Consider the following 25,956-nt stretch of genomic DNA (forward strand, 5'->3'; position numbering starts at 1 on the left):
CCAATCCTTCTTCTTCCAAGGGCATGGGAACATGTTTCTTTTCTATTACTAGATATCCATGTTATTTTCTTGAAATGTTTGAAACAGTGAGTAGGCACTTCACCTTGCTGACACAGCTGTTGGGAAGACCAGACACAAAAGAAGCCCAGCAATAGTCTCAAGGCAAGATTGAGATTGTAATTATGTGAGTGTTTGCTGCCGGAATCACAAACATGGGTCTTCGAGAAGAAAGTTGGAAAGTGGCCAGCTTCTTTTGGGAAAACCTATTCATAGATCTCACAAAGAGACTTGGGATTTGCCATGCCCCTTTCCCTCACCTTTACTGGGATGCAGACCCTCTCCCTGCTCTCTGATTAAATAGTATTTCTTGATGTTTCCAAGTGGAGGTAGGAGTGGAATGGCTGGAACTTGCCTTAATGATCTTCCAGCTTTCTGAATGAGCAGCTGCACTAAATTGCTCAACATCATTTTGAATACTCAAAGACTGATGTTCAGCTCCAATTAAAATAAAAAGTGTGATTTATCTTGTTGGCTATCTTACTATCTATATTGAATACCTTTAAGGCTTTAACAAATTTGCTGTAGCATAAAGCTAAGACAAAATATTGTTGCCCTGGGACCACTGATATACATTTTCAGTTACTTCCTACATGCTTTGAAACTTGCTAGAAACCTTCCATGAAAGCTAGAAGGTATTTCACCTTTGCAAAATTTCTTAGCCATTATTTCTATTCTCTTATGAATAACCCTCTCCAAATCATCAGCTCTGGCTGTGGATATGGGTGATGGTCATTTGTTCTTGCCAGAGCCTATGAAACGCTGTGTGTCTTCTCTTACTTCACTTGTTACTAGAACAATGCCAAAAAGTTTGCTAACTTTTTGTTCATATGTACTTATATGTATTTTAATCAGTTCCTTTGCCATAGACATGTTTGCCCATCTCTATAATGAAAAAATACCATTAACCTTCAAGTCACTGCTTTTCTCCCGGTCGTTTCATTTTGTTTTGAAGTTGGTGGAACACTGGTCATTAAGTCACTGCGTGTAACGGTTCCTTCATCCCTGCCTCTAGCCAGCAGTAGCTGCTTCCAGGTAAGCAGTGGAAGAAAGATGCAAACAGAGGATGCCTTGAGAGATTCCAGAAGATGACCTCTCTGCTCATTCCAGTTCAAGTGAACACATGAAGTGAGACCCTGCGTAGCGACTTTGATCTTCAAAGTAGGGGCTTGCACAGAGAGGTGAGCTGAAGAACTTGAGAAGACACTCAGTGCTGTTCAACTTGGCAGCCAAGGCAGAACATCCTCCAGAAAAGCACACTCGTCCACATTTCTATTAGTGGATCCAATCTTCTCTGGTGACCTTTCCCCTTTCTTTGGTGACCACAAATTAGGGCATATTTTACTGTGGCCTCCACAAATAGTTCCTCCTGCTCTTTGCCCCCCTCCCCCAATGCAAGCTTTCCTATCCTTTTGCCCCACACAGAACCTTCAGAAGACCCTCCTTAGTCTCTGCCACAAGCTCTTTCATGGCAAAGAAATACTTACTTAAACCTACTTTTCTTCCCTCTCTTCCTCCCTTCCTATTGTTATACAACAAACCTTGTACTATATTTGCTTTTCATAGTATGTCTTGTGATTTCTGTTTTAAAGTGAAGACAGGAGGAATATGTCTGTTTAATCTTGGGTTACAAGACAAAACAAGAAGACGTGAATGCAGGAAAGAGATTTGAGGGAGGAGGCTGACAGGGTGAGAGAAAGATTAGAGGGAATGGTGGTATAATTAAAGAGAATACAGTGTGTGTGTGTGTGTGTGTGTGTGTGTGTGTGTGTGTGTGTGTGTGTGTAAAACTGTCAGTGAGAACAATTAATTTAAAAATAATGAAGCCAGAGGACACTAACAGATCTGATGTTACTCTATGCAACAAATAAACCTTTTAATTATTTATATTTAAACAACCGTTTTGATCTGAGAAATGGGAGGTGCACTTGAGTTCCGTAGAAGCCTGTCTTCTTGCCTCACATGGGCATTAACTCAGGAGGTAGCGTACCAGATGTGTGCTATCATACAAAATGTCCACTGCTTCGGCGGCCTCCAAGTTCTTTTCTCACAGCTTCGAAGGATGAAATTCATAGACCACAGAGGGTGGTTTTAGAAAGAAGTTTATTATGAGGCTGGAGCTGAAGATAGAGAAAGAAGACAGGGCTCCCGTGTTGCAAGAGTAGGTACCAGAAATGGGGAGCTGTCAACCTGCTAAACTGAAGGCTTTTTATAGGAAACCAGGGTGGGACACTGACATGGGGGGGTCATCCTATTTCAACAATATTAATTGTGATAGACTGTCCTTAATGCCCCTGGAGAGTGTTATCATCCTTCTCAAAGATTTGTTTGACTATATAAGTGAGACTTTGCTTCTTGGCTGTGTCATTCATTGACTGGCCTGTGTGTCTGTCAGTGTGTGCACACATTGCTGTTTAAGAAAGGTAACTTAAAATAAGCATTGAGATCTAGAAGCCTATGACCTCCAAATTTCTTTGTTTTCCTCATTGGTTTTGGTGTTTAAAGTCCACATGAATTTTGCCTATAAGTTATATTTTTTTGTTCTCTCCTTGCTTAGCCTTTAAAGGGTCTACATGTATAACCACAATTAATACTTCAAATAATACTTTCTTTTATCAACAGAATGCTACCATAAATTATAGGTAGCTGATAAAGACATTAATAATATAAAAAACGCATGATACAGTTGTATTAAGCAGTAGAAACAGTCATATACTTAGCATTTGTAGTGTTAGAAATCTGCTTCTGAACTCTAACAAGCTGTATTGTCATCAGAAAGCTATTTAATCCTTAAAAGCTTAAATCCTATCATTCGTACAGTGCAGGTAGCAAAATGGACTATCCATATGATGTGTCCCAGCTCCAACATTTTATGTAAAGTATAAATTAGGGGAACTAGGCATGGCATGGTAGGGCTTAATCTCTTTCCTTACCCATTCTAGCATTGCTAACAATTATGAAATTAGCCCCTTTTCTATGGAAGCATGTTATATGTATTCTTTCTTGTGGCAAAGAAAAACCTGCGTTTTGATTCCGTACATACACCTTAATTTTCCAACCATTGGGAAGCTAATGGGGTAGTTTAACACAAGATTAAAGACAACTTGGACACAGGAGTGCTGAGAGGTGTGAATCAGGTAAACAAGATAAATCACCAAGATTGATTTAGTAAAAGAGAAAAAAAAAAGTGGGACCAATGAAAAAAACACAATTGAAAGTGCAGCCGGGGATACTGCAGGCGACAGTTCTTAGGTATTAGAACCCAAATGAGAGCTACCCTCCTCTCAAGTTGTCCAGGAACCTAGGTATATAAAATCAGACAAAAGAATTATTTCTGAACTGTTGGAAGGGAGGAAGGACGTAATACTTGGAATTTTCCAAAGGTAACTTAGCAGATGGCAGATGCACATTTCAAAGTGTGATCTTGGGCAGTGACTATTCACAGTACTCTAGAAAGTCCCACAAACCCAGTGCTTCATTTTGGAAAGACTTAGACATCTGGAGATGGAAGAGTAGTTATGTTTCATTCCTAACTCCAAGTAGTATAAGGCACGGCAGCCTTTAAAAATCAAGACACCACTGCCCAGATATTCTCAGGTGTGGTGTTCTCTGCTGGAGCATGGTTGTCTGATCCAGAGTTGCACTCTTAGAGAAAACTAACTTTCTCTTTCCTGGCAGCTAAGTTGCCAGTGACTCTTTGACTACATGTCATGCCCAACTCCCTCTCCTTGCTGGTCTGTCCTGAGATCGCACAGATCTGGAGCATGCTATCACAACCACTGTGAGTTCCTACGTGCATCTGTCCTACTGAGTCCAGAAAATGTTATTTTCTTGCCACTGTGCTCTTCTTTGGTACTTGTCTTAGAATTACAATGAGGTTCTTGGGAAACTCCAAATCTCATCTCCATTACATGTGAAGAGAAACTGAAGCTAAAGCTTAGCTGGCTCTGATTAAATGCTGTGTCTGGATAATGCCTCCAGGGTCATTATCCCTCCTGTTGGTAGGAATGCTGGACATGTTGCTGCCAAGCACGGCCCTGGAACCCCTGGTCAGAAATCTCCCTCTCTATTGCAGCAGTTCGCCAGTTGACATCAGTGCTGATTTATGGGTTGTGAATTACCTCTCAGTCATCCCATTTTTCTCCATCTGGTCTACAGATTTTGTCAATTCTTTCCTGCTCTACAACACTTCCATTTCTTTTTAATTCTATCGAATGAATTATCTCCAGTTTAAGTTAATCTTGTGATGCGGATAGGAATGGAAATCTCTATAGAATATTGTGTAAATGTTGAGCTCTGTGAACTATCTATAGATTCTCAAAACGTCTCAAAAGTTCTAGTAAATTTTCATCTAAGTACACAGATTAATATTTTATTCAACTTTATGTCTCTATAGATCCTTTATGAGACCAAATCTAGTGCCCAGGAATTCTATTTTTATAAAGTCAAAAGCCCTTCATTTAGTTATTAGGTACAATATTTTCTTATTTTGTCATTTCCAAGGGATGTGTAGGAGAGGAGATTGATATTAATTTAATAACATAAAATTTACAGATATACCTGCTTCTATTAGTTACTGGATGAAGGCTCTATGATGACAGTTAGGATATTCACCAATCTGATTACCAGGGTAGGCCATTTCAGGGACCTTCTCCACTATTGCTAATAGTCTAAGCTGGGGTTATCCTTGTGGATTCCAAGAAATTCCCTAGCACCAGGTTTCTCCCTATCCCCACGATGTCTCCTTTTATCAAGGTATCTCTTTCATTGCTCTCCCACTCCATCCCTGTTCCAGACTGACCATTCTGTTCCCTTATGTTCTCATCCCCCATCCCCATCCTCTATTGCCCCCACCTTGCCCTCAGTTTACTCAGGAGATCTCATTTGTTTCCTCTTCCCAGGGCAGTGCATGCACCCCTCTCAGAGTCCTCCTTGTTAGCTAACTTCTCTGGAGCTGTGGGTTGTAATCTGGTTATCTTTTGTTTTACATCTAGTATTGGAATCTTTATATGACACCAGTTTTGGAAAACAAAAACAGCACCTGACTTGAAAAATAATACTTCATTGGGTTTTAAGTGTGTATAATTTTGTATTTTTGATTATATGATTGGGTTTGAGATATTTCTGAGATTTTCGTTAGCCATGTATAATTTTCATCATCTCTTGTGCATAGAAAATGCTCCATATGTATATATATATATATGTATGTATGTATGTATATATATATATGCTATTTATAGGTTATCACGAAAATATAGTTCATTTCTTTTCCTGTATTATTAAATTTCTTTTTCTGAGTTGTAAGGAGTGCTTATTAGTTACAGTATTTCAACATTTGGCTGATCAGTCAACTTTTATAACTTTTTGGCTATCATCGACTTCAAACCTATTTGTTCACATTCGCCTTCTAAATGGTAGCCTAATACCTTAAAGTTCTATCGTCTCTGAGAACTACTCCCCAACTTTGCCAGGAGTGGCCGTGCATCTCTAAACTTTTGCCAAAATGGGCTGTATCTTTCCATCTTTCTGTGGTATGACTGGTTTGCCAGGATGTAAGATGTCGAGTACATATGACATTGCCTTTGTTCAGGGGTACTGCAGAACTTTTCTTATGTGTATGTTTGTTTTAATTTTTGTTACTTACATTGAAATTGTTATTTCATATTTTCCCTACCAACCATGATTTAACTTCATCAGCGTGAGAAGTCACTATATGATCTAACTATAGTTTTATATTTTTAAAGCTTTTTTTTCCTGGCATATTATTGAGCATATACTATTTCCATTCACCCCCAATAAATATTTGTTTAAATTACTTTTGTGTCATCAGGGTAATTCCCTTCCTTCATTATAAAATTTCCTTTCCTAAGTTTTAGAGCATATACCTTAGTTACAGTATTTTAATGATTTCATAGAAAATAATACTGTCTACATCTTATATGTAACTTAAATCTGTATCCTAGTTCCTTATACAGTGGGTTAGATATACTCATAATTTGTCATTAATACTAGATTTTTTTTAAAAAAACTAAAATGATAGTTTCTAATGGGAACCAGAGTGGTTACAATTACAGTAGTTGACATACACACAAAAGACTCCATGGGCAACCCTGAACTGAAAGTTTACAAAATAACCAAGTTGACACTGGGTACAGGAAGAAGAGCTGTCCTAGAACTTCCTGAGCCATGCCAATATGGACTCTTCCTACTCTCCTGCCTGTGTCCACCCCTGAAGTCCATCTTGCAAGGACCAAAATTGCCTCTATTCCCACCACCATGTCCCCCTGGAAAGTCCTTGTGGGATACCACCTGGGCCCTAGTAGCTGCCCAGATCATATCCTCCTATATACACCATGACAGTCATCTCCCCCATATGAGAGCCTTCTGGTCCCCTTCCTGGATCATCTCTCTTAAGGGCCTTACACTAGTTGCATTCATTTCTCCAAGAGAAGTTCATGTTCTCACAGGTAGAATTAGAATACTTCCGGTCTCCAGTTCCCTGATGTCCACCACCTCCACCAGCTTTACTGGGAAATCCTCCCCAGCCATGGTTGCCTTGCCCTTCAGCTTGCCAGTTTCACTGTCTGTAAACAAATTACTCACAGGCTGCCCAGTTTTTTAATTTGTCTCAATAATCCCAATCTGCTTGAAATAATCAGCCACAGATTCAGTTGTAGCATTCTCCCGTAGGCCTTGCACAAAGATGGTGGTGTTGTCTGAATTATCCTGGTTGGAATCATGACGCGATCCTTGATCACTAGGGCCATCAAATTTATTGAAGCCACCACGGTCACTTTCACTTTCATGGTCACCTCCTTAGACACCTCCACGGGTTCATAGCCATCACTGCTTTGGTTGTGACTGCCTCCACCACCTCTGCCATGACTCACATCATCCTGCTGGCCCCCCCCCCATAGCCACCACCATCACCACCATTCTGGTCCTGATGGCCATAACCAACCACTGCCTCCATCCCTCAGGGAAAGACTGGCCCTGGCCATAGTTGCCTCCACCACCCCATGTGCCACCTCCACTGCTGCTGTTGTCCTGTTCTGTTGTCCATAACCCTGAGGTGGATTATGGGGGCCTCGTTACTGTCTGTTGCTTTCTTGTTGTCCACCATAGCCAGACCGTTGGCCACAGCCTCCACTCTGGGGCTGCCCAGAGCTGCTTCTCTGAGAACGGCCACCATAACTTCCCGATGTGCTTTCAGGAGCTGGCTATTGGCCATAACCAGGACAGGAGGACTGCTGCCCATAAGAAGACTGGGAGCTTGGGCTGCTGCCATAGTCTCCAGTGGAACCATATCCCTGCGGAGCTGGCTGAGTGCCCTAGTGCTTTGGATCGGTCATAAGAAGAACCATAGTTGCTCTGACCATACATACTGAAGTGTCAGCTGACTGGACATAACCACGCTAGCTCTGCTGGCCAGAGGGTTGATCCTCTGTTGGGAGCAGCCCTGCCCAGGCTGGGTAGGACAGGCCCTGGAGCTTTGAGCTGCGTGTTGGGTAGAGTGGTTTGAAGCCATGTCCCTGCACATGTGCACAGGCTGCCAAGCAACAGGATTCCAGGCGACGGAAAAGAGAAGCCTCAAGAACTGAGGAATACTAGTGTTTGAATATCTTAAAACCCTTTTATTGGGGCCGGGGAAATGACTCAGTTAGTAATGAGCTTGCCGCAGGAGCACAAGTCCCCGAGTTTGATTCCCAGCTCCTTTGTCAAGAAGCCACGTGTGATGGATGTGGCTGTGATACCAGCACTGAGGGGTAGAGAAAGGAGGGACCCTGGGCCTGGCTGGGGAGCCATTCCAGATGAAAGAGTAACCCCCAAGTGCAGTGAGAGACACTTCCTTAACAAAAAGTGAAAGAGCAGCTACAGGAAGAAGCACAAGGGTGACCCTGGCTTCTACACACACATGCACACATACACACAAATGCATGAACACATTTTATTATAACTACTACCTAACATAATATTCCTTTCCGAAGTAAATAGATATGGATCTTTCTCTTTTGTCTATTTGCACTCTTAAAACTTTCTCAGCCGGGCGTTGGTGGCTCATGCCTTTAATCCCTGCACTCGGGAGGCAGAGGCAGGAGGATCTCTGTGAGTTCAAGGCCAACCTGTGCTACAGAGTGAATTCCAAGAAAGACACGAAAACTACACAGAGAAACCCTGTCTCGAAAAACAAAACAAAAAAAAAACCCAAAAACAAAAAACTTTCTCTGTCCATTAAATTTCAGATGTGTGTGTGTGTAAGAGAGTTTGTGTCTCTATATGTGTGTGTATGTGTGTGTGTGTGTGTGTGTGTGTAAGAGAGAGACAGAGAGAGAGAGTCAGAGACAGACAGAGATTTATGTGTGTGTGTGTTTACATTTATTCCAAAAGAATGGATAAAATAGTATGATTCACAAACACAAATAAAACCCCACACACTGGTTCCTAGGAAAAGGCAAACTACAACTGAGACAACAATTAACCACTTTATAATTATACTGGCTTGTATGATTAAATATAATTTAAACAATATTGGAAAATCATTTTGGACTTGGACCTGAACATTGCTTTATAAAAGCAGCAAACAAAAAGAGATCTTGAAACTAGAATTTAATGTTCTAAGCAACACAATGTACCTTGACAGATTTTCCAGATAAAAGAGATCTTGGTTTGGCCCCACACATTCACCTAGCATTCCGCTGACGCTTTCATCACTTAATCTACCAAGTTCTTGTCCAGCACATACATTTTCCAACTGTTATTAAATTTGGGTTACTAGTTTCTCAGATTTGGTTTGAGATCTCCAAGGGGGAAAAAATCCAGGGCTTCAACATGAGCTACCCAATGCATAATGTCTGCTTTCAAAACAAGGAACTGAGAAACATGACCCCATGCTTGGGAATTGAAATCTTGCCATTTGCACTGAAGTATTACATTCATTATGTCATACCACACACATCTGATAAGGGAAAGCATAACGCTGTTGGATAGGTTCTTGTATACAAGAACTCCACAGGTCAAGTAAAGCGCTGTTTCTCATTTAATAACTGAACTCTGCAGGTGCTAATTTGGACCATATGCAGGACAATGCTGAAATATGCTACCCCACAGTAAAATGGTAGTATGTGTGATAGTTGGTATTAAGGGGACTTTTTGATTAATTAAGGTGCTTATGCAGTTAATTTAAGCCATGCAATTCAATTGACATAACTTTGTAAGAAATTGAAGCTCATACAAAACCGTCGTAGGGCTGATCCTCCCCACCCCCACTGTTCCTTTTCTTCACACACCCTGAGTTTTGAAGCTCCCTACAGACCAGTTCATTTGAGAGAAACATATTGGATACTGGAAAAGGCCAAATTAGAACTGAGGCAGCAATTGACTCCCTCGTTAAATATGCCTGCCTTGGGATCTCCACTGTGGATCTGGCACAAGTAACACTGAGTGATTCGGGTTCTCAATATTTTTCATCTTCTTGTGGGAACTAACTTTGAACAAAGGATCCCAGAGGTAATGCGCTAAGAACCATTTTTATAGTTTAATTGCAGATTTATACTAAGCAAGCAAGTATAGCCTACGTGTTGAAGATTAAGTAAATCCATGGCAACTTTGATGGCAATTCTATTTTACCGCTGTTAGAATCAAATCCTAGGAGAGTTTTTCAGACTCTGTCCCATCTAATGAGATTCACATTTCACGCCATTTTAGCTTTTTAGTTGCTCAGATACTGCCCAGGCCTGTTGAGTTTCCCCTCTGTCTCCATTGTGAAGCTGTTACTAGCTGCTTTTATTTGCTTACAAATACTATCCTCTAACTTCTTAGAAATTATGATGAGAATTAAATCCTTTGTTAGTTCAATGTAGCATCCAATGCATGTGAAAAAACAACTTGCCATCTTACTGCACACAGAGAAAGGTATTGCAGCTCTTACTGGTTTATATTTTAGCAATAATAAATAATAACCATTAGGCCATGGTGCATTGGTAGTACATGGATCAATACCCAATTCCAAGGAAGGAGAATGTTTAAATAAAATATAAATATTGGCTATGTCTTTGCTACTCCACTGAGAAGGTGGCCTTTATTACCTCCTTTAGCTCCTGACTGAATCTGCTTTTGGCAACTCATTCCTGTATGGATAGAGTGATCACATGAAGTTTACCTCTTTGGAGACACCCATATTTACTGTTTTTGTTAATCTTGACAGAATATACTTTATAAAAGTTAATCTCCTTAGAAATTAGTTTTGCTTCTAAAATAAAACTTGGACCCCCTGCTGGACAATTAAGACGCCCCACTGTCTGGCTCAGCCTGCCAATCAGCTTCCTTCCTCCTGATCAGGAGGATCCTCTCTAGAAGGTTGGTCGCATACGAGACTATTACATCAGCTCTCCCAAGTTCACCCAGTCCCATAGTCCTGGAATGTGCCCCTCCCTCCTTTCTGTTTATTAAAACCCCATATTTCACATTCCATGTCAAACTCTGTTCTGCCACCCAGGATCTTCTCAACTTTGGAACTCCTGAAGTTATTTATTGTAGAATCCCAGAGTTTCCTATCTCAAAGGAGGTTTGTAAATGATCTGTTTTAATTTCCTCATTTCATAAGTAAGAAAATCAAGACCCATGGAAGATCATATTACTAGCTAATTATTGAAGAAAGTTATACAGAGGAGAGAATTGACACTGAGATGGGAATTACCATTCTAAACTCTTCAGCTCTGGGCTTGAGTCTTATATCTATCCCTTAGGAAGTGTGCAAGAGGTTTGTAAAAAAAATAATTTGAATATGTTATCTTGGTGAAGTTGACAAAGTGGAAACCAAGGATCATTCTAATCCTCCATCCAGAACTGAACGCACTGGATCTCCTCACTAGGAAAGTTACAACAAAAATTTCTCTTAATATTACTTACATAGAAATATTACAAATATCCCCTCCTTGAAAAACTGTTTTCTGTAAAATTGTCACTGACCTTAAAATTTTTTGATGTTTCTGGCTTACCACAACATTCTGGAAATGCAGCGGTTGAGGTCTGAAAGCCACACAATGGAGAACATTCTTTGGAATCTTCTTTGTTTGATCACCGCTGAACAACATGCAAGCTTTGTATTTTTTCACCTGAATAAATACAGCCCTGCATTTCACCCTTTGAGGTCAGTACATACATCTCTCAGGACAGGCATTCCTGGGCTCTTGGCCTGCCAATTCTAATAAAAAGAAAAAGCTCAGCCCTTATGCCACCTTGCTGGGAGTGGAGTGCTCTGCGTTTTATTAGTTTTTTCCTGTTTTTCAAGGCTAGTTTCTAGTCATTGGTTGTTTTATATGTAACAATGTTCTCTTATTAGGGAAGAACTATATATATCTATATTCTGCTTGATGCTTTAATTACAAACATAGTCTCATGGCAGATCGTTTGCAGGGCACTCTCTGAATTTTGTCATTCCACATAGTCAGAGGTGCCCAGAAGAGCTACCAGTGTTTGCATTCGGTTGTGAATTCCATTGTTTTCAAAATGCAGTGGTATTCAGTGGATGCATGTAAGAGTTCCTGGCTGAAGCACTCTTTCACATGTCTAACTTTTAAATAAAAGTCATATATTTAGTTATCTTAAAATGTTAATTGAATAGAGATTTCTGGGACTGGGGTTTTTGTTTGGCTATAGTTTTTGTGGGTAGCATTGTTAGTCCAAGTAGCTTAACTTTCTCTCTCTCTCTCTCTCTCTCTCTCTCTCTCTCTCTCTCTCTCTGCATACACATAAATTTATATGTATTATATATAATTTTAGGTAAGTATAGAATAAATAATGATTTCTTATTGCTTTATCAAGCAATCTTGGCATTATTTTTCCACTTTTTCTCCTCTTCCTTCTGTTTTGACCTCCCTCTGTCCTTTCTAGTTCCAGCCACCCGTGTTATTACATTTCTCACTTTATATCACCTGAAACCTGCTTTTTCTCTCCTACTCCCCCCATGATACCTTTATGCTTTCTTTGTTTTTGCAATTACTCAATATCCTATAATCCTATGTGAGGATTTGGGGCTAGGAACCACTATGAGAGGGAACATGCGGCTTTGTCTTCCTGGATCTGGGTGGCTTCACTCTATGTAGTTTTCTCTAGATTCGTTCATTTCCTTGAAAATTCCATGATTTCATTTTTCTTTATTGCTGAATAGTATTCATTGTGTACATGTGCCACATTTTTATTATCCATTCATCTGTTGAAGGACATTTGGATTGTTTTCTGCTATTATGAATGAATGAGCCCTGCTGAGCAACTATCTGTGGAGTAATATGTTGGACTGGGTAGTTCAAGTGACTCCCAAAACTGTATAGATTATTGATGAAGTCATCGCTTGCCCCTCAGGGTTGAGAGCAGGTCTCTATTGCTGAAGACATCACACACTTAGGATGTAGGACTTTTATGATTCAAGTTGGGTCTGACCTAAAAGCCTCTTACCTGCAGCCTAGCTCCCATGGTTCCAGAAAATGCAATGTAAACTCTCAGAGGAGGGAAACAACTATACTGCCTTATCCAGCTGCAACACCTATGAACCACAAAAATTTCAAGCATGGACAAGATATGCATAAAGGTGCAGTAAGTGGCACTTGCATGTCTGAGGCAAACAACAGCTGTCTAGTTGAATTTAAGGACTACTTAACAGGAGGGAAATCATGCCAGGTACTGGCAACCTAGCCAGCTTCCTGGGACTAGTGTTGTCGTGGACCTTAGAAAAGAATCAGCTAGGCTGGGCGGTGGTGGCACACGCCTTTAATCCCAGCACTCGGGAGGCAGAGGCAGGCAGATCTCTGTGAGTTCGAGGCCAGCCTGGGCTACCAAGTGAGTCCCAGGAAAGGCGCAAAGCTACACAGAGAAACCCTGTCTCAAAAAACTAAAAAAAAAAAAAAAATAATCAACCACCATCACTTGGCTAGTTGAGCCCAGCTCCTTACTACACTATAAATCTCACGTTAATATCCACATATAAGTTTAGCTACCACTTCTCATTTTTAAAAAAAGCATCTTTTTACAGCAAATGAAGATCATCACAAAATGCACAACTGGACATAAAATGCAGAGATCAACAGAATGTAGAGAGGCTAGATCCAGAAGGTGGAGCTACATCAGGCATCTGGGGCTCCGGGAATGTCACAGAAGAAGAGGTGGAAGGATTGTGAGGAGCAGGATACCAGGAAGCCTGCTGGGAAAGTCTTTCCCAGAAATGGCTGCATAAACAAGGCCAGGAGAATGGCAGTATCAGTAGACATGTCAGTGTGGAAGGGGCTAAATCTTGTGGGTTCCCACACAGACAAAGAACTGCAGGTAACTACTGAGTGCTGGGAGAAAGAGAATTAGCCTCTCCCAGAGATGACCCCTCTTATTGACTGTCCAACACCGAGCCTTAATAATATATACACATAAGCAACAACAATGAACTCGGTAAATTTTATTTATGTGCATATATGCACATATATGTGTGTGCATGTATATGTATATTTAAAAATAAAATTCAAGGAAAAGAGATTATCTACTTGAGAATCAAGGGTCATGAGAGGGGTTAGAGAAGGATAGTTGGGAAGGACTTGAGGGAAGAAAATAGTGGGAAGTGAGTTAAATGTATTTTAATTAAAACATTTGTAAAATGTCAACTGTAGACAATATTCATGGTTACTGTTAAATATTTCAGATCAATTATATCATAAAATGTGGAATTGTTTGTTTTGAACATGTCCTGAATTTGATACTATGAGAAACCATTAAGGTGGAATTGTATGGGACAGAAACATTATAAACATGGGAACCATGAGCAGAAAATGGTATTTTTATTTGTGTATTTCATAAAAGGTCTCCATAATCAGACTTATATTTGGAGTCAGGAGTTATTATCTTGCCCTTCCTAGTGAAGCTCTGTGGATTGATCTTCTTGCAGGGTGGAGCGGTTTGTTAGGGTTTGTTTCAAACCTATGTAATCTGTAATGTCTGAAATGCCTCTTGATAGCATCACTAAAATAAACCAAGTACGTTTGAAAGCCAAGGTAGATATATATGTACAGATGACTTACATACTTGAGTACATAGTATTTCCATAAAGACTCATGCTTCATCTTTTGTTTATGAAAATTTTAATATGTTTGAACTAAGACTACACTACTTTGCATATTTCTAGCTATGCTAAGAAATCTATTATATTATTTTTTAATGCAAACAGATACTGGCAAAGCATTTGAGGAGGTCTTGTGTTTGCCTATGGAGTGCTGGAAAGTTCTTGTCGTTTTGTTTTTAAGGACCCTGCTCCTTGCTGCTTGTTCCAGGGGTAGCTTTCTCACACATAACTCAGTGAAAGTTGTAGCTAGCATCTACAGAAGATACCTTAATTACCCAGACAGGACAAAATCATTTTCTATCACATTCATATTTCTAAAATGCAAATCTGGCTCACCTAGATGGGAGCATCTGTGTAAAGAATATTTGAATTATTCCCCACCCCCAAATTCCCAAATTAACATCTCTTGGTATAGCTAGAATTGAATGTATTAGAAATCAACCAAGGCAAAATAAATATAATCTATTGTGTAATAAATTGTTGATCTTAGCTTTATTATCTTACAATACTACAAAATATACTCATAAATAAAAGCCTCATGTATGTACAACTTTAAAATGAGAAAAATTTAATCCATGGTGTCTTAAATACACTATATTCAAATAAGTCACTTGTTTGGAGAATACATGGGAGAGATGCTGTATTTATAAAAAGTAAGTCTACAGGGCTGGAGAGATGGCTTAGCAGTTAAAAGCACTGCCTCTTCTTCCAGAAGACCCGAGTTCAATTCCCAGCACCCACATGGCAGCTTACAACTGTCTGTAACTCCAGTTCCTGGGACCAATGTACATAAGATAAAGTTAAATTATTTAAAAAAAAATAAAAAGCAAGTCTAGTCTTTCCATAGTATGTGGCAGATACACAGCCTGTGAAAAGTGGTAGAAGAAATGAAAATGTCACTTGAGAAACATGAAAATTAATAAAGGACAGCAAGATCACTAGAAAGGCAGAGAATCTTCACACATCATTATTTTGTCTTGGTGGAATCTCTTGCTACCAAGAATTACCTTTTTGTTCTGTATTCTGCAGACATGGAAAAAAAACAAACAAACAAGAGATCCCAAGGGAATAGAGCTGTGACTAAAACAAAGATCGTCCTATGTCACTTACTTTCTATCGAAGGAAGTCAGTGACCAATACATACGCCAAGTTAAAGTTGGTAATTTTATGTGATAAACACAAAAGAGAGTAAATGCATGGAACACAGTAAAGATGGAAGAGAAACTTCAAAGGAAAATGATGGAAGTCTTCTCTCAAAAGGTGACACTTGAAATGTGTTCAGAATAGCAAGAGACCAGTGGGAAGAAATGGTGTGAGTGTGCTAAGAAGTAGTGAGTGCAAAGACCTAAGTGTGAAGGGTACAGTGTGTGTGGAGAACAGCTGCGGGCCACTGTGTGTGGTACATGGTGAGTGCTGGGAAGAACAGTATAAGATGAACTGAGGGCAGTGGCCAGGGACCTTATGAAAAGATAAGCAGTCTGGATTATATTGTACTGCCAATGGAAAAGGTGCAGTTACAATTAAGTTTATTTGAAACATATACAGGTCTGGTAGTTTTTACATATTTTAATTCAAATTAAATCTTTTAAAAAGGTTATTTATTAAAGGGTTGATGTAGAGTTATCAAAAATGATCTATTTAAAGTAACTCAGAATCAAATATCGAGTTAAATGAGTCTTAAAGTGGGGCAAATTCCTTTATAGGATGGTGTCTGTTCACTTTCCTCCTTCTTGTGATTAAGTCCATGACATTCAAATGTCACAAGGAAGAGTTGTTCATTCTGTTCCCAGCATTAGCTGTATGATAGGAGAGTGGTGTAATGGAGCTGCACACATCACAGCAGGTAGAAGGAAGCAGCAAAGGTCTGGGGGTCACATGCAACGCTCCACACCAGGACTATGGGATCTGCCTCTTCCAACTGGGCCCGATTTCCTCAAGGTATTAGAAGCCCCCCTACCCTGCCACCTCACACGCAAATATTACCACCAGTAACAGATGAAACACTCACCACATGAACCCAGAGGGGCATTTCGTGGACATATCCCAACAGGCGAGCCTAAGGTTGGTAGGTCGTCACTGAAACAGCTGTTAGTGTACAGCAGTCATTTTGATGTTTTTTAAAACCTACTCGTAAGATTTATTATCTCACCTTTCCTAGTTCATACCAACAGGTGTACCAACCACAAATACCTTCATCTTCAAAGGAAAAAAGTGCACAAAATAAAGAAATGGGACAAAAAAATTAGCAAAATAGAAAAAGAAAGGATGAGGGACAACCACTAACTCCTGGCCTTTGAAACTTGGTGTTCTGGGTCTCCAGAATTTAGACTAATTTTCAGCTGTGGGCAGTGGATAACACACATATATTTGCTGAGTAATAGATTTGGATTTCAATGTAAGTAACTGAGTGATGATAATAATTAGATTGTCAATTACAGTAGAAATAGTCAAGGCAAAATTTATGACCCTCTCCAGCTTTCACTCCGACAATTTCATGTGAAATAACATGGCATAGGACAATCTGTGCCTACACGTGTTTATAAAAACATTATATCCAAAATAGTTTAAGGTTATATTAGAGCAATTTTTTACATTGATATGTATATTAATTTTAATGGATATTAAATAATCCATACATATTTTAAATAAGCAACTAAGAGATTATAGGTCTTTTCATTCTCAAGAAGTCCAAGCCAACATGCTTAAGTTGATATTAAAAAACTTCAGTGTCATAACTGAATAGTGGAAGATTAAAGAATGATACCACTGGATTGAGCACAAAATTGAAATGCTGGCCTTGTAAGTTCCTGTATTTATGGCTGTGACAAACCACATTAATCTTTGAAATACACTTTCTTATCAAATGCAGTGAACCATAAATTTCAGGATTACATTATGAAAGTTAAGTGAGTTAAGTCATTTAAAAACCAACGTAAGTGTCTAACCTATAAAAAATACCTCAGCTTAGTAGGTACTACCTCTGTTTTCTTCTCCCTCAGTGGCCGACTGTGTCTGCTGCAACATTACATCACCAGAATCCAGCCCAGTGTCCAGGAGTCAGTGCACAGTTTTGAACTAATAGACAGTGGATAAATAAACGAGCACACATACTGCACTTGAATTTCTTAACAAGTTAATTTAATTTGGCTCTCTTTTCCACTTGTGTTAAGGACAGTAACCATTTCTAGGTGTCTCTTACATACTAAACACTATTTTAGTAACACAGTCATAGCCTATAAAGAATTTTACCTGTGCTTCAAATATTCCCATCATAGAGTTAGTGATGCTGTAACAGATCATTTGCACGTGGAAAACTAGCATGCATTTACTATTTCTGGCAGAATTTGAGTTTTCCAAGTACCCATAAGTGTTTTGGTATCAGCAAAGTTGCTAAACAGTACTTCTCAAGTTCTGTGCAGTATTCGTCCTTAGAGTGAGAGAACTCCGGCTCTTAAACTCTCTAACAGACATGCCCTAAGGCTAAGTCATTATTCCAGAATGCAGTTGAATGGTTTTTCAAATATTCTTTTACTCTGTGTCCTAAAAGAGATCTTCCTCTGGTTTACTGGACATGGTGGTGATTTTATTAAGCCGCAGTGGCCCGCTGGCATCTTGCTCACCATTACTTCATTGTTGCCCCAGCAGAGAGCATGCTACCTACTGCTGCCTTTCCAGACTGCACAGTTGCCTGTCACGTGACACATCTTCCCCCACCCCACCCCTGCGCCCCCAGATGCAGACACCATAGGGATGATTCCAAAAGGAGGTTTCAAGATTCTCCTCATGGCAAACAAGGAAACCAAGTAAATGGGAGGTGGTTTTCCTCTGATTTACACCTAATTAGAGAGTTCCAAGAAATAGTGGAAGCTAATCAAATCCACAAGATCAGGTGAAGAAATGGCCACTGTGCTAGAGTTGATACCATTCCTCAGTTCTGTGAACTTGCAGTTTTTACCTAAATCAAATTCCTTTTGCTAAAATGTTGAGATGCTCACTGGCTTTCCCAAACACAGTATTTCCAAGATATAATTGACGGTTTCTGATATTTTTGGAAACTCATACTTTCTTACTTTTAGGCACCAAGTTTAAATTGCTTGAGAAAGTTAATTATCCTGCTCATGATCCTAATATACCACTGAACCTTAATTCTAGATACAGTCCAGGCTTAATTTTGGATCTCCAGTCTCCTGGCCATTCATGCTGAGAGAATGGTGACCAGAGTGAGCTTTGATGAGGAAGGCAGTGTCTCTACTGAACTTGTGTTTCTATCCCAAAAGTAACTGAGAACTACTGAAACCAGGGAAGTGACTTATCAGGTCTTACTAATAGAGGAGTTTTTGGTCCAGATCAGGGAGGGTAGACTGAATGACATAAGAAGCAAAGAATGCCATATCCATGTAAGTGAAATAATGAGAATGTGGAGAGGTCTGCTTGAAAGGTAAATGAGAATTATAAAGAGCAGAAGCCGCTACAAAGACAATAAAAGAGTCGAGAAAATGGAAAGATAAAGTGACTCCCACTCTGGATGCCAAGGTGCATACTCCATATAGGGAGGTTCTTAAATGTTTAGGATACAAAGACAGAAAACCCATCTGATACTATGTGACCCTGGAAATTTGCATGAGCCTTTCTTCATTAGATGTTAATAATGGTAATTATCTGACAGAATGTTTTGTGGATATTGAGTTAGTGCTAGTGTGCCTGGCATGTAATGAATATTTGAAAGTCTTAGTAATTACTGTTGTTTGTAATGTATCTGATAATAGCTGTAGTGTTAATATCATCAGTGGAATAGCATGGCTCTTCTCACTGGTGTAGAGCTATGGAGGAGAACGTTGAAAGGAGACATATCTAAGTGTCAAGATCCAGTACTACTGAGAGAGCAATATCCAGCAGGAAGATGGTCCCAGAGCTTTAGAGCAGTGGTTCTCAAGCAGTGGGTTGCAGCCCCTTTGGCAAACCTCTCTCTCCAAAGATACTTACAATCCATAAGAGTAGCAAAACTACAGTTATGAAGTAGCAACCAAAAGAATTTTATGGTTGAAGGTCACCACAACATGAGGAACTCTATTAACAGGTCACAGCATGAGGAAGGTTGAGAACCACTGCCACAGAGAAACTTTAGCTTGGGGAGAAGGTTAAGATTGTCTGCTGATGGCCAGTGTACTAAGCCAAGACCAGCATAGGAAGGCATACATGAGGCAAGATTTCATTTCACAAACACACAGAAAAAATAGCAAGATGGGCAAGGCATGACCAGAGAGGGGGGTTCTCTTCAGAATTATTGTTTTTTTTCATGACATAGCCAGAAGAGGTCAAAGCAAGGAAAATGATGACTAATCCATATTGATGATTCGCTAATAGAAAAACACATTTGTGTCAGCCAGTTATGTGCCATAGGCTTAGAATCATGAAAGCTGATGGAGGCTCAGCTGTCACAGGTCACCTTCAATGTCGGACCAGAAGATACACACGTTCATAGTACGGAACAATGTTGCTTTACCTCTGATGCTTAGAATAAAAAGGGTAAGGGACTGTGGTCTTACAAGAACAGTAATGGGTGAGAATTGAGAACATATAAAGAAACAAGGAGGGCTAAATAATCCTTGAGCTAGGTTAGAAGGGAAGATAGCTGATGAAGAAAGAGAGAAAGAGAAGCAATTTCCCATTAGCTCAGCCCTTGTAGAAATAGACATGAGCTTAATTTTGCTAAAAGTGTCAGAGTTCTAACATGCAATTATCAAGGGCCTACCATCAAGCCAGTTTAGTTAGCTTATTGACTTTTCAAAAATATTTTAATACGTCACTTCTATCTCTCCTGGTAAGAAGTATTTTAAAGTGATATTCAAAGATCTCATGGTCCACTCACCTACAATGAGTTTAGACAGGAAGTATAGTAAGAATTATCTCTATTTTTAATAACAAATTTTAACTATGCTTACTAAAGCAGCTGAGCAAAACCTTCTTCTAGCAGTGTTGGTGGGATTTAAAACCGATTGCTGGTATCTTTGTCCTCCTTGTTTGTAGGCACACGGTGTTTTCCTGAGTCAGGTCAGGGAAGCCCCTATTGATTCAAACCAGGCTCATAAAACAAAATGTGTGCTTCTACTTTTTATAGGCAAATGACACGGAATGATTATAAACAAGGAACATGCCAAGGTGATACTACTAATCAACTTGTTTAAACAAACTCGTAGCTGTATGCCAAATATCTGCCATCTTGTGAGGGAACAGTTTATGTTCTTTCTATGTGGCCAGATTTTATTCCCTGGGGATTTGATGCTATGAGGCAGGAATTCAATTTGTGTGTGGTTAGGAATGATATTAAGTCCTGGACATTCTGCCAGAATGTGTCTTTCCAAGCAGGTGGGAAATGAGGTGGGGTGGAAACACTCTACAGTGATGCAGAGGGGAGACATAAATAGATTTATTTTTATTATACTATTTCAAAATTCTTCTAAAGCATTCTTCATCTGTCCAAATAAATTAGTAAGTTCTCATATTACTTTACATAATAGGAGAAATTTCAGTGTCTGCAATGATTCTTTGTAAACTCCTTACATATCTTCCATAAAATCTTATTGGTTTATCTAGGGTGTTTTTTATTCTGTTAAAAAGTAATTTATTAGCTAAATGATTTTATAGTATGGAAAATTTCTCTCAGGAATGTTTAGGAAGTAAAAACGTTCTGCTTTTCTATGTAGGTCTGACCTGTTTCTTAAGTAGAGAGAGAAAATACATTACAAAATGTCTGAAAAGTTGGCATAGGATCAGGCTAGTTTGCATGTCTGTAGTGGAAATTAGGTCATTCGTTAAAGCCTTGTCAGATAAGACTATGCACATATTTTTTTGTTTATCTCTGTTAAGTTGTTGCTACTTGAGTAAATTCTGGAATCATATTGAATTATATTTCCTGGTCATTTTGCTTCATATCATATAAGGTTTGAAAAAAATGGGGGTGAGAGGGTCCCTGCAAATGGTATACTTTTTAAAATGCAGGCATATTGATCTTCATACAGTTTGCTTATATTAGTCATTTCAATCTAGTTAATTACCAAAGAGGCTTAAAATCTTATGTCATGTTCATAAACAAATCTCAGTCAAACACAGAACCCTGCCAACCGAGTCTGCATTTTGATTCACGGAGTATTTCTGTAGTAGACTTGGAAACGGTGACATAATGTAAGAAAAAGCACTTAGTCCTCGGGGAAGATGCTGGAAGGAAGCTGTGCAAACCCGTCCTTTGCAGTTAAGTCAGCATCCAGATCTCCAGATAGTCTGCCTGTCTCTTTCCCACTCAAGTCTGTTTCAGCCTCCACGATTCTGACTTAGTGAGAATGGAGACGGTTCGCCCGCCCCTTCACATCGCGCCTCTTATAAAGAAGACAATGAGATCTGGCTAATGTGGGTGTCACAGCACTGAGACCTTTCTAACCACCAGATCAGTTTTTCCTGGCCCTGGCCCTGGCCCTGCTGATACTGGCTTCTGGAGCTGAACTCTCTGTAGTCTCAGATAAAGTCTCAGTGTGCAAAGGCTAATGAAAAGAATGATCTAGTTTTCCATGTGTATCTGCTTAATGATGATGAGATGCTAGTACAGCCATTAGATTCCTGAAGTCACAGTGATAAAGAGCAAATTTTTAGTCTTTCTGTACTAAATAATAGCATCTATCTTGGTCGTCTTTTCTTTTTTTCTGTCACTAAACAAGGTACCTGAAAACAGATAGTATAGGAAGGAAAGACACGTGTTGAGTTCATCCCACTAGAAATGGGAGGTCCAATCACATGAGTGTATACAATGCCAGTGTGTAATGAGTATATAAAATATGCTTTAGATTGAGAGGGAAATTAATTGCAAGGAATGAAATGTTGCATGTGTTAAGAAAAATGAAGCTTGACATAGAAAACCTGGAGGAAGTGGGAATACATAGACAGACATTCCTATGAATGTGTATTGGGAGTCCACACAGCCTGCTATAAGGCTTGAGAGACATAGCAGAGGGTGACTCTTCTGGTGAGGGAAGTGACAAGGGACAAACAGATGAGGATAAGGACAGGTGAAAGGGGAAGAAGATAAGTGAAGCCCGAGTAGAGTGCTCTGCAGGTTTTCAGGGCCCGACTGCTGAGAGCAGAAACAGCGGGTTCCTAAGGGTTCTCCCCTTAGGAAGGGGAGAAAATTCTGGAGGAGCTGCCATGGGAAATAAAACATTGTCCACTGTTTTAAAAGAATGCAAATTTAAGTGGAAAAGCTCCTTGTAATCAGGTGCTTACAGAGACGATGCAAGTAACTCGTAAGGAACCTCATACTTCATTCATTTCTAAAAGTAAGACACACTGCTGTACAATTTCATTTTATAGGCAAGTTCCCCATAGATTTAATAGATAATGAGCTTAATGACATGTCAGTGCTGTTGTGGAACATGATCTAACATTCCTGAAATTGCAGAAGCAGCACGTCTTCAAACCCGCAATTATAATAAAATGAATGAATATTGGTTGCCACAGCTCCCCACTCTTCTACCAGCTCTGAGTAGACTCTCTTCAGATGAAGCAAGGGATTTTCAGGTTACAGCCTATTCTAGTTTATTCTCTTTCTTAAAACATTCACTTAAATGCTTTTGTACTACGGGGGTTGTCAGTCAAGAAGAATGAAATCTGTAGAATTAATGCTCATTTTACCCATTTATATGTGATGGGGAAACTGAATACGACTCAGCTTTTCTGTGGATAAAGCAAGGATATCGTCTTTCAGCTTTACTGCAGACTCAAGTAGAAAATGATGTTGACCATCAATCAGGCTTTGGAGGCAGAGTGTTAGTGGGTTTGCTTCATAACGAAGAAAGAAACATAATCTGCTCTTCGTGTGTCCTGCCAATTGCTTTAAGTAAAGTATTAATACCTGCAGAATTAATTGACCCCAACAGTTACAATTGAATAGAGATCTGAACAAAGGCAGGAGAATCAGGACTTCAAGGCAATCCTTGGCCAAATAAAAAGTTTGAAGACAGCCTGGGCTATATGAAATCCTGTATTAAGAGATCGTTGAATCAAAAAACAGTATTGGAGGCTAGAAAGGTGGCTCAGCTGTTAAAAAGTACTTAGTATTCTTGCAGAGGATCTAAACTCAGTTCCCAGCACCCACATCACAGCTCAAAAATACCTGTAACTTTAGTTCCAGGGTCTCTGCCATTCACAGGCCCCTGCACACACAGGGTGCACATGCACACTCAGGCACACAGATAGACATGTTCAATCAATCAACCATCTTTAAAAGGTTTTCAAACTGAAAACACACACACACACACACACACACACACACACACACACACACACACACACACACACACATTGATTATTGCCCACAAGTCCTCTCTGAGCAATGACAGAAGGATGCTATGTCTTTTTGAGTCACTGAGTGACCTTTGTTAAGAGTCTCATCGTTATCACACAGCTTCCAATATTGCACAGCTGTCTCTTTTCGATATGAGTCTGATAAAGCTTGGGGCAGGTGGCATACAGTGCATTTGATGGGCTAGCCTGTGAAGTGTTGCATTTGCTTGTACTGACAACCTAGTATCCAACACTCTATTGTCTGACCAAATCTAACTTCAAAAGAAACTGGGGATTTAATTACTCATGTGCCCAGGACAAGGAGTTTGGAAAGACTCTGTTCCATAACCAGTACTGTATTGACTTCTCAATAAGAAGTGTGGCAACAACAGCCCACAAATAGATCTCATAACAAAGCAGGCATCTGTCTAGTCCACATTGCCACAGACTGCTTGTGAATACTTACCAATTTTTTCCTAAGTTAGCCTTTATTTGAGTACATTGTTAAGTTAACAAACTTCACTAGTCTGATATCCAACAATTGGAGGCTGTTAAGTATAATTAGAATCTGCCTTCCAGAGTAGATGACAGTTCCGAACACAATTGGGTAACATGGAACTCTCTTGTGGTTAATACAGGATGCAAAGCTTTGGTTCCATGTAACTGGCAATGGGAAAACTAATAAATGCATTTTGATCAGAAGACATGGATGAGAATACCATTAAGGGAGCAGAATTTTTCACATTTTTTGTTATTATTTTGCTCTTGCTGGGATATTATTTATGTAGTTAGTAAAAGCTCTGGTTTCTTAAGCAAGAATCCAGAGCTCTCCAATGTGTTTAAGTTCTTATCTTAAGGTATGCTTATGAAGCATATGGCTGGGAAGGAATGTTCAAAATCCAGTCTTTATTTTCATCATGATTATAATTTGATTTCAGAATGTAGGCTCTCATAAGCAATTACAGCCAGATGTATTCTTTAAAAAAACTCATCATCATTGTTAGCCTGGGTTGTTCTGTGGTCAGTACTGTGTCTTAAGCAACTACTGTTTATTTTTCTCATATTTAAGAGTTAGATTTATGTGAATGTATCTTAAAACATTTAAAATTTAATTAAAATGTAAGATGTTTCCCAAACCCCTGTATTGTGTAAGGATTAAATAAAAATATCATTTATATTAATCTTGCCCTCAGCTTCAAAGTTTCAAAGAATAAAGGTTTTTAGTTCTGTTTTTGTTTTAAATCAAACACAAGGTTTTTGAAGGAAACAAGATTTCAAATCATATTTGAAACTTTTACTTTTTTCTTACTGAATAAATTTCCTATATACAAATATTAAAACTCTTAAAAACCATGGGCATTAATGGCTGAAATTATAGCATATACAGAGTATGTTATAAAAATTCAATAGATGTGTAATGTAGTTTTATACTGAGTAACAGAAAATTGCTTGTGTGAATGTATGCATGTGCATGTATGTGAAGTGTGTTTGAGTGTGTGTGAATTATATGCATAATTATGTATGTGAGGTGTGTTTGAGTGTATGCATATACATGTGTATGCATGTGTATGTATGTGAGGTATGTATGAGTGAGAATATGTGTATTTATATGAGGTGTGTATGACTGGGATTATGTGTATGCATGCAGATGCATATAAGGTGTGTCAGTGTGTGTGTGTGTCTGTATGTGAGTATGTGTGTGTCAGTATGTATATGCATATGTATGTATGTGAGGTGTGTTTGAGTGTTTGCATGGTATGTATGTGGAGTATGTGTGCATTGTTTGCATCTATTTAATAAATCTTTAAGACTTGGTTTCTTATTTTTGCTTTGTCCTAACATGAATTTGTTAGAAAAATCCTTATTCTGTGAGCCTGAATCAAATTGGATACAAAATCTTATTTTCTTCTAAAAACCTTGTCTTTTCATTTTTAAAGATTTAATTTAGGGTGTATTTATGTCTATTCATATAACTGATACTGTAATTTATAATACTAAGTTGATCTTGAATTTTAGCAAACACAAGTATTAACTGGACAGTTTATTAAAAGCTTGCATTCTTAGTGAAACAAAATCAGAGGGGAATATATATTCAATTCAATATATATTCAGTTTCTCAAAAGCTTGGCTCATGGGTTACACACCAAGAAATGCTGCCTCAGGGACACATAAAGGAGTATCTCTTACATTGTTTGTTTGTTTTTACATATATTCATGTGGATGTCAGAGGACAGTCTGGGCAAGTCAGCTCTTTGCTTAGTTCCCCCTGACATGTGGGTCCTGGAGACTGAACTAAAGTCATCAGGTGTGGCAGCAAGTGCCTTTACCCTCTGAGCCATTGACTGCCATAAAAGGAATATTTGTCTGTTGGAATGCTTAACCTTAATATTGTGTGAGGAAATATGTTGCTTCTGAAGTGAGCACTTTATGCTCTTCATGTTTCATATTTAATTTGAGTTTTATTGTAACAT

General features: G+C 39.1%; 1 protein-coding gene and 1 pseudogene across 2 annotated transcripts in view; one reads left to right on the forward strand and one right to left on the reverse strand.

The window, feature by feature from the left end:
• The window catches only part of Cfap299 (cilia and flagella associated protein 299), a 513,995-nt gene that overhangs the window by 240,602 nt on the left and 247,437 nt on the right, over positions 1–25,956 (forward strand). The gene's annotated exons all lie outside the window — the stretch shown is intronic.
• LOC114695738 lies at positions 6,511–7,585 on the reverse strand (annotated as a pseudogene).

The sequence above is a fragment of the Peromyscus leucopus genome, chromosome 10 (assembly GCF_004664715.2).
Source record: "Peromyscus leucopus breed LL Stock chromosome 10, UCI_PerLeu_2.1, whole genome shotgun sequence".
In the NCBI taxonomy this organism is placed as follows: Eukaryota; Metazoa; Chordata; class Mammalia; order Rodentia; family Cricetidae; genus Peromyscus; species Peromyscus leucopus.